The sequence below is a fragment of the Oncorhynchus mykiss genome, chromosome 1 (genome assembly GCF_057628025.1).
Source record: "Oncorhynchus mykiss isolate SJ-2025 chromosome 1, ASM5762802v1, whole genome shotgun sequence".
Taxonomy (NCBI): domain Eukaryota; kingdom Metazoa; phylum Chordata; class Actinopteri; order Salmoniformes; family Salmonidae; genus Oncorhynchus; species Oncorhynchus mykiss.
In genome coordinates, this window is record NC_143022.1 from 53,770,183 (window position 1) to 53,782,973 (window position 12,791).

The following is a 12,791-nucleotide window of genomic DNA, read 5'->3' on the forward strand; positions in this document are numbered from 1 at the left end:
CTGGAATTGTATTGCACAGCTCCGTGACAGCCTACAGAATGGTACACATGCCTGCTTTTTCTTCTATTCATAAAAATTCAGACTGTCGTTCGAAGGTCATGTTTCATATCATACTGTTGACCTGAATTGCTGTTGTGTTCCAAATATGTTGCTGTGATGGAATATACTTTACTTCATACTGTAATGCAATGGAACGCAAGTCAACGTACGGAAGCCAAATATGAGACGAGCTTTTAACGCTGACAGTTCTGTAAGTTGCTTTGGAAAAGTGTCTGCTAAATGACCACAATGCACAGAACAGTATCTTAACCATGTTTACCATTCCACATGAAGGCAGTACTGCTGTTCTTAAGATATTGCTGACGATATAACATCTAGTACTTTAATAAAATACAGCACTGTAACGTAATGTTTATTAACCATGTGAGTAATAGTCATAAGAATTCGTCTCAACACTGGCTATAGTATATTGGTTCATTCTGTTACGTAGGTCACGCTACAACTACAAGCCCATCCATCACCCAAATGGCACCCTGTTCCCTGTATAGTGCACTCCTTTTTTCAAAAGTTTGTCAAAGGTTGTGATCTACACAGGGAATAGGGCTCCATTTGGGATGCACAAATTATTTATATATCTCTCCTCTATTCGACGCAGGTTAAAGAGTCCGTAGAACATTTCTTGACTTTATTTTTATTTTTTTTTATAAGTTTTAGTTCTCTAATAAGTGCTATCTAGCCCTCCTCATGTGAGGAGGCCTTCTGTCTTTGGAACAGTTTGAACAGGGAAGTGGACCAGTCAAAGACTTCATCTGTGGTTCTCTGTAGGGTCTCATCTCTGATTGTGAGACTGAACACACTAGAGCAAAACGTTCATGTCCAAATGTAGCCCAGATCAATGTGTACGATTTGACATCGAATTATATTTCCAGGCCGCTGGTCCACCCTACATTCATATCTCCAGTGACAAGGCTCATTAGGCCTATTGTCCACCTCTATTTCTGTGCCAAGGTTTTAAATAGTGTGTGTGTGTGTGTGTGTGTGTGTGTGTGTGTGCGCGCGCGCGCACGTACGTGTTGAGAGAATAACTGTGTGCATGAAAGAGCAGAGCAGCAGAGAATGTGAGCAGAGCAGCAGAGAATGTGAACAGTAGGATTTGCTTACACAAGTCTTCTCCTTTGGGGGTTTTGTTGCTTGGTGGGGTTTTTCTTCCAAGCATAGTTATAAACCCCATCCCATTATGATGTTGACAGGCTGTATCCCGGGTGACTAACGCAGTTGTAACAGCCCCCAATTGCTGTATTGCTTTTGGTGTGTGTGCGTGCATCTGTGTGTGGATGTGTAAAAGAAGTCATGCACAGCTGAGAGTCTCAAGTGCTTGTCCCTGGAGGGGCACACAAGAGGGTAACGTAGTCCCAAATACACACACACACACACACACACACACACACACACACACACCAACAACAACAACAACAACAACACACAAACACATCCACATCATGGCTGTGCATTATTGCTGAGCTCAGGAGGATCACTCCACATGGTCCTGAAATGTGTGAGACAGCACAGGGTGTGTTTTGTTAGCATGATGGATGGACACTTTGAGAAGAGAGAGAAAGAAGACAGGAGGAGAAACAAATCAGTTGGCAGGAATCTACACACAGCCGTTATGCTACACCACTTGAGCGGCAACACCCACAGATGTAGGACCTTAATTTGATCACTCTCTTGTTGCTGAGAATTTTCCCGCACGGGAAATGGGAAACGCTAGCTTGCAGTGGATTCCGAGGTTTAAAAAGACGTTCACTTTAAAATGCAAGACTTGATTTGCCCTGACGAAAAAATTTATCAACCCCTACAAAAATGTCCATTAATTATAATCCACGTAATAACACATTTTCGTTTGCTGCGGGTTATTTTCTTGTTGTAGCAAACTGGCTCACATTAAGATCCTACATCTGTATTGTACCACGCACAGGGTTTCAGAGCTCCTCATAACTGATCTCAAAGTGTTCTCTGACACCATTGTGAGGCAAACTGAAAAGCTCAACCAAGGTTGGTTCTTTGTTAATAGTTACTGGTGAGTAATATTTCATAACATTGAATCCAACACTGACTTTTGATGTATGGCATCCACCCCACAGCTTCAGGCTGCCACTATATCATAACCAGAGCCAGACTGCCAAACAAGCTTTTGGATCGTCAGAAGTGGAGAGGTCTTGTGTCTGCTTTTATGAGCCAGTAGGAACAGAGAGGATATAAATAAGTATATCATAGTATGTGTTCCATTTGCAAATCTATTCCAAGGCTGTGTCCCAAATGGCACCCTACAGATGTAGGATCTTAATTGGATCACTCTTTTGTTGTTGAGAATTTTCCTGCACAACAGGAAATGCAAACGTAGTGCATTTGAGTTTTAAAAGGGATTCTAAAGTTTGTAATTTACACATCCGCTCAGACTTGATTTGCCCTAATGAAAAATGTATCACCCCCTACAAAATGGTCCATGAATCCACATAATAATTAACATTTCCTGTTGGGGCAGGGTTATTTTCCTGCTGTAGCAAACAGGTTCAAATTAAGATTCTACATCTGTATTCCCTGTTGTCAAAAGTAGTGCACTGTATAGTGAATAGGGTGTCATTTAGGACTCATCCTATTTAAGTATTACAAGTATGCGTTCCGTTTAAAAATCCACTTTGAGCAATGCATTTCATCAGTGGACACTATCCATCAGTGTTTCCTCCATCAGAACACCCACGTCTGTTTCCTCCAAAACATTCATCTGGTTTACTCTATGTGCCAGGGTTTTGTGAATGACTCATAAATATGATAATAATGTTTGGCTCCAGATGTCACAGGAGACTGGTGGGTAATGGGGCTACACCGTGACCCTGCTGTGTGTGTATGCCCATGTGTGTGTGTGTGTGTGTGTGTGTGTGTGTGTGTGTGTGTGTGTGTGTGTGAGTGTGTGTGTGCATACCATGCTGTGTATGATCTGGACAATGAGACTAGTCAGCCGGAGCTGTACAAGTCCCTCTATATACTCCATTAGCATGTTCTGTATTTACTTAATACAGAACATGCTCCTAGGGACCTGGTACCTACACACACTCATCTGGCTCCCTGTCATCAGTGAGTAACAGTGGCAGCCACCAGACAAAACCCAGATTAAGGGATATGCTTGTTAGTTGGAGTATTAGATTTCAGTTATTCCTTAATTGGTGCAGGTGTTGGTTGGTTTGATTCCTGGTTGGGTTGAAGCAACGTTTTGGGTGGGTTTGATCCCCGGGGAGAGTCAGTCTTCTCTGTGGCCAATTAGCAATATCCTCGAAGACACTGAGGAGACCTGTACAGTATCTGATTCCCATGGCGAAGATTAACAAAGGAGAACCTTTAATGAGAGTAAAAGGTCAATCGCACAAAGGTGGTATGTGATATTGCAATATTAACTGTTCTCTTAGTTTAGTAAACACACCACCCATTTGTTTGTATTGTCCCTCATTCCAATCATGCAAAATGAGAGAGAAGCATGAGCGGTTTTAAAAGCAAAGACTTCCAGGCTACACCAAGTCCATTGAGTGTTGAGGCACAATGGACGATAGGAAGTGAGGAGTGAGAAAGAGACCGATTTAGATGACGACAGCCCCCCCCCCGTTCAGGCTGCGTGTGGCAGAGAGAGAGGGGGATAGACCGAGAGAGGAGACCCCAGAGAGAAAGAGAGAGAGGCAGACGGAGACTCCCAAAGAGAGAGGTGTCATGGGAGGGAGGAGAGCACCGGTGTGTGCCACCTGCCTCTATCCAGGGTTCACTCACTCTGCTCCCTGTACCATTTGACACATCTGGTCATTAGCGCTCAGTTGGAGACGTACGTACACGGCGTCCCAGAGGCGCGCTGCTCACCTTGGGAGGGCCTAGCTAGCCTGGCCCTGGTCTGTACGATACTGTATAGTACTAATGTGGCGTTGCGGTCTAATCAAAGCTGAGTGGTATTGCCGTATCAGACCTCTCCAGAGACTCATCCAGCCTCATTACATTACTGCCTGTCTGTCCCCAACCTTGTGTGAAACCCCACACCTCCCAGCTTCCACCCATAGTTTTATATATCTCTGACATACTTTCCATTCAGCACACTGGCTGCCGTAGCTGCTGCAGCAACAGAAACAGTTAGAGCAGGGCAGGGCCAGAGTGATCCTCTGAGGACGAACTGTTCTGTTCTTTCTCACTCTCGCTCTCTCTTTCTGTGGCTCTGTCTCTCTATCTCGCTCTCTTTCACTTTCCATCTCACTCCGCTTCTCTTTCTTTCTAAATCTGTCTCTTATTTTCTCTCCGTCTTCCGCTCTCTCTTTCCCTGCCTGTCTTTCTCGCTCTCTCCCACATCAGGAACCGAAGGGCGGGGCCAGAACGATCCTCTGAGGACAAACTATTCTACTCTCTCTGTGGTCCTCTTTCGCTCTCTCTCTTTCGCTCTCTCTCTCTCTCTCTCTCTCTCTCTCTCTCTGTCTCTCGCTCTCCCGCTCTCTTAGAAAGCTGTTTTGATATTTTCCCTGTTTACTTTCTTCTCTACGGGCATAAGTATTAATGTGGTTCTCGACCACAACATGATGCTCTTGCTCTGTGCCATGACCACATTCAATCAATTGGACCGCACTATCACTATCACTCAGAGAAACATATGTAAAGGCATGGAGCAATGCCAAAGTCGGGGGTTCCCCGCAGTGGATCACAAAATGTATGCACTCCGTGCTGTAAGATGCCTAGGATAAATATGTTTGCTAAGTGGCATCTATTACATATTGTAGCAACGTCACAGTGTATTGCTCTGTTAGCCCCATGTAAATCCTACTTTGGCCTCGGCTCTTTGGTAGCTGAAATAAAACAAAAGGAGAGTGGCTGAGTGGCGAGTCTTGTACAGGGACCGGATTATTGATACATATCTGTTAATGCCATGGCTTTCTGGGTAATGGGAGAAACTGGGGTAGGAGGGGCAGGGGCCCAGTCAGAGCTGTGTTCAAACACTATTTGAAATGATTTCAAATACTTTATCTGTGCTTGCCTGTTGCAATGGAACCAAATCGAAAAGTTGTACACTACAAACCCCTCCCATTAAAGCCCCAGGCAGGCTAAAGCAAATGCTCCAAAGCATTTCATTGATTTCAAATAACGTTTTCCAAAGCCGCGTAGCTGAGCTATGGGGCAGCGACCATGGTCCTCCATAGAAAACACTCTGCTCAGATCTGGAAGGCCACTAGAAGGCCGCCTGGTCTGGAATGTTGGGAATGGGGCAGATTCCTCAGAGGGGCTGTTAACTCCAGACTACCTTTCCCTACCCCTCTCCTCCCTCCTTCCATCCCTTGTGATGACAACACTCACCGCCCTGTAGACGTGCAGACAGAACCTTCCTGGCATATGTCCGGGGTGATGATCCTGATCTACAAGAACGAGCAAAAGACCCTGCATGGAAAGACACGTTTCATCCCTGTACACATTCCAACAACCACACTGCCGCCACTTTAAGTGGAACAAGGGGCAATGTAGAAATGCATAATAGGCAGTCGTGTGTGTGTGTGAGTTTGTGCGTGCGTGCAGGGGTGTGTTAGTGTGTGTGTAAGGGGAAATGTAGGAAATGTGTCCTCCTGCAAGTTCTGATACGCCAAACGAGGTGAACACGGAACCATAAATCCAGTTATTTGGTGTTTCCAACCCTCCTTACGGGTCTGTAAAATGTAACGTGTGATACATAAAGTGTTGAACTAGAAGCTCCAGTACATGGTCGGTGGGTGACCTCATTTTGAAGTTGAAACTATTTCTGCGGCGTAACAAAGCCGTTGATGGCATTTCGAAAGCAATGTGACCCAGCGCTGAATTCCACAGACACATTAAATTACAGCCCTGTGCTTGTGGAATGACTTTAATGTAACTGGATTGTAGACTTTGGGTGGAATTTTATACATTTTTGGGGGGGGGGGAATACCTTCCATGAGTTTACATGTGACATTACATAGAAACACATTTTTTTCTAGACATTTTTGACTTTACCCAGATGAGCACCCCATTCCATAGAAGCCTTGTAGCAGTGGCAGCACATCTAAACTGTAGTGGTCTCAGATTGTATAACATTTAGTTAACAACATTCCTACTAGCTAATTGGAAAAATTTAAAATACCCAAATGGGGGACAACAGGATGACTTTGCAGGACATTCATGTGGCCTACTTGAATAAGACATAATATGCATTTGGATCTTCTTACGATATACAAGACCATCTCTTATGAACGTAGCGCAACCACTACCCTGTCCAGTTGACCTATCACATCTGATTGAACAATAACCAGGAATAATACAATCAAGATGTGGTATAAGCCATTTTTCTTGAACACATATCACATCAGGTTTGATCTCTAAATCTAATACATATTTCTTAAAACTCCTGACCGTTGGCTACAAGGCTTCTGGCGTTCCACTGAAGGATAACAAAAACCATGACTCTAATTATCATCCTACTGAGACATTCCATCATTAGTATTATTAGGAGTCAACATATCAACGATCATGGCGACAGTAACATCTGTTTCTCCTAAAAACTCTGTTGCTGCTTCCACAATGATCTTCAACTTGGCATTTCTTCTTTCCAACAAACACAGGCAGGTTTCTGAACAGATCTGGTGTCTGTGTCTGGACCAACATAAGCAACATTTCTTACAATAGGTCGACTTATTCCAGGACTGTCCCTATTGTCTCCACCATTCTGCCTAATAGTTCCACCAATCTGCCTTGCAGCCTCTGCATTATAGATTATTATGAGTGATTGTTTATCTTTGGGCCTCTCTAGCCTCTTTCTGCATCTGGTATCCACCAAATTCCCCCCCCCCCCCCCCCCCCCCCCCCCCCACGTTCCCCTCCACATTTGGCACATCTTTTTTTTCATTTGTAGAAAGCCGCTACATGTCCCATTCTTTGGCATTTAAAACACCTTATTAATGGAGGTGGGAAAAACTCTCTAACGGTGAAAGCCAGGAAGCCCATCTGTACTTTCTTAGGCAAAACCTTCTCAAACATGAATAATACTGACAGGCTTTCACTTCTCTGCCCCTCTTTCTTACTGAACAGCCTTTTGGCTTCAACCAGTATGCCCCCCTCTACATTTTATTTTATATAATATATGCACATAGATAGTGGAACCCCAGAAATGATCCCCCTCAGCCTAGCCGAAGCTCCAGGGAAATGACTTGTGATTTTCTTCCTATTGAGAGTTTTCATTTTCAGAATCTGCCCTTGCTGAACATGGTCAGCACAGAATATTAACAGTCTACCATTACCGAAGAACCGGGCTAGTGTGATTTCCCTATCTCTTTCTTAACTGCATTGGTTAATCAAATAGGGTGTAGATGAGGCCCCGTGGTCGCATCAAACAGGATTACAACTTTCCACTCTGACACATCATTACTTTTGTTTTTCACTACCTTCACCCTCTTCACGTTCTCAACACAAGAAGTGCCACCGCTGTCCGCAGCGCTTATAGCAGGCCATTCTTTTTTATTTTCCTTTTCACCACAGACCATCCAGTTCCATGACTTTCATCATCCCATACCATCAGAGCTATCATCCATGTCGACCACAGTGCAGCACAGCTGTTGCTGAAACCACCTCCCAGAATATAGAACGATGGATTATATTTCGCTTCCTTGTTTGAAGTCGAACCTTGCGCGTCCAAGCTTACACAGATTATTCGCCAAAGCCTACGCAGTATTCTAACTGTCCTCTCCAAGTTTAGCTGGGATTTTATTTAGCCCGGAGGGATTTGAGAAATGTGATTGGTTGATGATAGGCCTATGACATTGGCCTACTTCTCGTCTTGCGCTGTGCCGAATATCAGATCTTAACAACGATTGGAGAAGTGTTAAGTGTTAACCAGTACCACATCCTTATCACATCCTCATCCTTATCACATCCACATCCTCATCACCAGTACCACATCCTTATGATTTATATATTTTCCTGAATGGCGCAGCACTCTAAGGCACTGCATCTCAGCGCTAGAGGCGTCACTACAGACACCCTGGTTTGAATCCAGGCTGTATCACAACCGGCCGTGATTGGGAGTCCCATAGTGCAGGGCACTATCGGCTCAGCGTCGCCCGGGTTTGGCCGGTGTAGGCCGTCATTGTAAATAAGAATTTGTTCTTAACTGACTTGCCTAGTTAAATTAATAAATGTAAAAATATATATATTTTTAAATAAGCGCAAGATGACTGCAACAGACAGGTTGGAATGTCTAACTGCAGAACATAATTGTTTGGTTCTGGAGGTCAGGGCCCTGGACACGTGCCCATATTGAAGTTGACTTGGAGTCACGTGATGAAATGGTGTGCGGTCATCCCACTATGACTCGGGAAACCATGCAGGATATTAGGCTACAGATGAAATGAGTTACGATGAACTTCACAGGGTGGTGAAAGTGCACCGCGATCTTGATGCTCCTTTCAAACAAAAACCAAAAGCTGTTATTCTGGTGACATGGTGATCGATGCTTAAACTGTTGTTGGACAAATACAAATATTCTGGTGACATGGTGATCGATGCTTAAACTGTTGTTCGGACAAATACAAATATTCTCGCTCATATCCGTAGTACTGTCATCATAAAGACTTGCCTACCCGCACTGCATCTGCGAGCTGTTGGCTAGAGCGCACGTGCCTAGACCGGAGTAGGAACATTTGCTATTTAACGCAACAGTTTTTTTTGTGATAAAACTATTGGTAGAGTTTTGGTGGTATCAGACATCCAGTCAACATACACAGTGCTGACTACACATTTCTATGTGAGAGTAAAAAAAAGCATATTTGTCTTTCCCCAGATCCCCAACACCCCAGTCTCTCCCCCCCCCTCCTTTCGCCTGGCTGGGGGCCATTCCGAAGGGGGGGCCTTCAGACCTGGGTCTTCTGGGATAGGGGAAGCATTGTGTGTCACCAGGTTAGGAAAGGAGGAGAGGAGGAGGGGGAGGACTAGAGGACGGCATGATCCCCTGGTCCCAGGTTGTTACCACGGCACGTAGAGCGCTAGATATTACCAGGCTGAAAGCCCCGAAGCTGGATGAAGATGAAAGGGGAAATATGTTCATGTTGGAGGTTGGAGCAGCACCTTAGACCATTTTAACGCTGTGTGTTTGACTGTTGTCTGTGAAAGTGCCTGATAATATGGGGAACTGTGGAATATATCAATGTGCAAAGACTTTTTTGAAGATACTGTATTTTCTTCATATTGGGAAAGTGTGGCGCTGTCAATGGCAAACTCTCCAACCACTCCTTCCCTGCACCACATACATATTTCTTCAACATTATGTTTTATAATCTTGTCATATATTTGACTACATTGCTCTGGCAAAGCCTCTCCGTGATCCGATATGGCCTTCAGGGAAGCGGATACTAACTGAATATGTATACTCCCTCCAAGTTACACTGAAAAATCAAAGGGGAGCACTCATTCCATTCGAAAATATGTTAAGTCACTTTCAACAGTGCAGCACAGCAGAAATGTCTGTTGGGGGGGGGAGCATGTTGAAGACTGATTGCAGACAGGAGTGAGGATTCCAGGAAAACCCATTAATTTAGAATGACTGTTGAAAGGTTCTCCTTTGAGCCTGCAAAACTGGCAAAGGAGAGGAGAACCAGAGTTCCTCCGATAGACCTACTCTATATGAAGTGGGAGAACCACAACTAGCAGCAATCCTGGCACAACTATGCTGCATGTTGTAGCTGTCGCGTTTCAGTAGCAGTCTATGGCTACTTCAACAAGCTGAAACCAAAATCCAATTATAGACCACAAAGGCCAAAGTGTAACATATCAATTAATTGCCTGGCATCATGCTACATGTTGGACCAAAAGGGCCAAATTTGCCTATTGTTGTTGTACTTCATCCAGAAACACAATAATCTATTACTCCGCTGTTTCCATGGGTTTTATTTGAGATAATTGAGTGAAAACCAATCAAGCCCTTTCCCCCATTGTATCTCCTCCAACACAGCATTAGCCTTGTTTGTTTCAGTAATGTGCTCCCATTTGTCATTCTGTGTGACAAGCACTCCAGCCCAACAACAAACCAAGTCAGTCAACTGGCTGAAAGCTGAAAGCCCTGTAGGCCTTTTGGGGCTTTGGCTCTGGGCAGTGTGTTCTAATTGGTCAGACCAGTGTTTGAGCTGTGGAGAAAAGCCAGGTGACTGGTGGACTGGCAACATACAGCTGCTTGGCTCAGGCTGCCCTGGTCATTTGTTTGTCTTCCTGCCTTTGTTTGTGCTAGAGATTTCCTGTGTAAACTCACGCAGCAACAAGATCCTTCTCTTTGGAAGAAGAAGCCCCTCAATTATGTTTGGATGGAGAATCGTAATATAAATGTATTTTCTTTCTTGCTCTCTCTCTCTCTCTCTCTCTCTCTCTCTCTCTCTCTCTCTCTCTCTCTCTCCCTCTCTTTCTATCTCTCTCTCCCTCTCTTCTCTCTCTCCCTCTATCTCTATCTCTCTCCCTCTATATCTCTGTTCTCTCTCTCCCTCTTTCTCTCTCTCTGTTCTCTCTCTCTATCTCTGTTCTCTCTCTCTTCTCTCTCTCTCCCTCTTTCTCTCTCTCCCTCTCTCTCTCTCCCTCTTTCTCTCTCTCCCTCTCTTCTCTCTCTCTCTCTCTCTCTCTCTATGTACAGTACATATCTTGTTCTCTCTCTCCATTTTCTCAGTGAGCACTGTACCAGAACAAAACACAACTTACTGACTGTAATGTCTCAGATGTAATTGCACATCAGACACCCCTTCAGAGAACGTAATGTCATAATGTCAACTCGAGGTTAGCAACATTCTAATTATTTCAAGACATTTCATCAGATAAGCTATGATAGAATACTATATGTTCTGCATTTAACAATCTTGTGTGTCAATCGCACAAAATGGAGTGCGAGCGGAAGCAAAACGATGCCAACACAATAAAATGAATGAAGGGGACTATCTTGACTAAACGGACTGGGCAACACAGGTCCATGCTCACCCTTCCTGTACAGAGACTGAGTCAACATACAGCCACAAATAAAAAGGAGAGCAAATGGAGAGAAGTCCCTTGTTAAAGACCATACTAACGCCACAGCAAATACCCTACCTAACCCGGCAACCAGAGGCATTCCCACCACCAAGTTAACAACCAAGTGTGCTCATCTACCCTAACTGTCAGATTAGAATAATCAAATGGAGCTTCTAAACCAGGTGAAAACAACCACAGTGCACGGTAACAGGTTGATGTTCTCATCTGTTTATTGTTACGGTATGCACTATGCAATATATAATATAGTTGTACATCATATCTATGAAATACGCAGAGGGGGGATTCAGTGTTGATGAATGCTCCATTCCCACCACCACTGTATCTGGGTCCAGACTGAATCCATTGTTGCAGGCTTGACTTTAAGGCACGATGAAGCTCAGCTATTGTCGTAGCTAGACTCACACCGGAAACTTTCTCTCAATGAATAATGGAAACACACAGAGAGAGAGAGAGAGAGCGATGGAGAGCTCTTTGCTTGAAGGGCAAAGCCTGCCCAGTGACATAGAGAGAGGGAGAGAGTAGCATAGTCACAGAGTTCTTATTGAGGGCTTGTGTCTGAGGCTCAGAGCTCCAATAGGAAGTGTTCCTGAGGAAAACGATATCGTCCTTCTAATTGGACCAGGTTTGCTGGAAAGAGAGAGAGAGAATAATCTCTGCGGGGGACTGCCCTAAAGCTCCCAATCTTGTTAAAAGGATTAAAGATTTAGCCCAATAAAAGCGTTCACTTCTGTTCTGTCACAAAACCCAACAAACACAATACACAGCTGCAATGGAAAGTGTTTTTTTTCCTCAAATGAAATTCTGCCTCTCCATAGCGCTGTCCACTCACTGATCAAGTCATTTCAAAACCAGCCGTATATATTGGAACTGCTTAGCTTGGATATGAGTGATTGCTTAACTTGTCAAAGTGGTCCCATTGAAATTATTTGGGCTGTCGGAGCTATTGCAATGGAGCATTTTAGTCCAAGGCTTAATTTGTTTATGTGAAACCCTGTATGTCGCAGTGAAGAAGTCTCGCCGACATTCACACACCGTGAAACACTGCAAACTATGTAAGCCATCCTAATGGTTGACAGCCCAGTGATGCTGCGTTGTGAGAGCCTTTTTACAACACTGCCATAAATATCGCATTAGATAAGCCAAAGATAAGCATTAAGAGAGGGACAAGATAAATGTTAGGAAAAAGGGTATGACATTCTGATTGAACCCGTCGTAGAGTTTGACATTCTGGTCGAACCCATCGTAGAGCGTTAGGGCAGTTGTAAATCACATGGTATCTTCTTCAGTGACCTTTCTGGAGACCGCATGCATGGCCAAGCAACACAGAACATGAAGAGGATCTGTGTGACTAATTTACAACCTTCACTGGTCGAACTCAACAGTTTCTTAACTTCAAGATACTGTAGAAATAATAGTTATGTGGAACTTGTTCCACTGTTTGTTCATTTACCTCCCAGTCCACACTAAAATACTTTGAACATGGTTGGGTGGAGCTCTTTAGTATGTCTCACTGTTGTTTTTCAGAGGAAGAGAAATGGGGAAAAGAAACACACAGAGAAAATATATTTCATTGAAGTGCAACGCCATGGAGAAATAGGCTACGCATCCATCTGGTCCAGATGAAATCTGTCAGAGCGATGCACTCCCGCCATTGAACTGCAAACTGTGTGTGCACACTGGTTGAGATTGATTGACAGGTTTCGGCTTGCAGA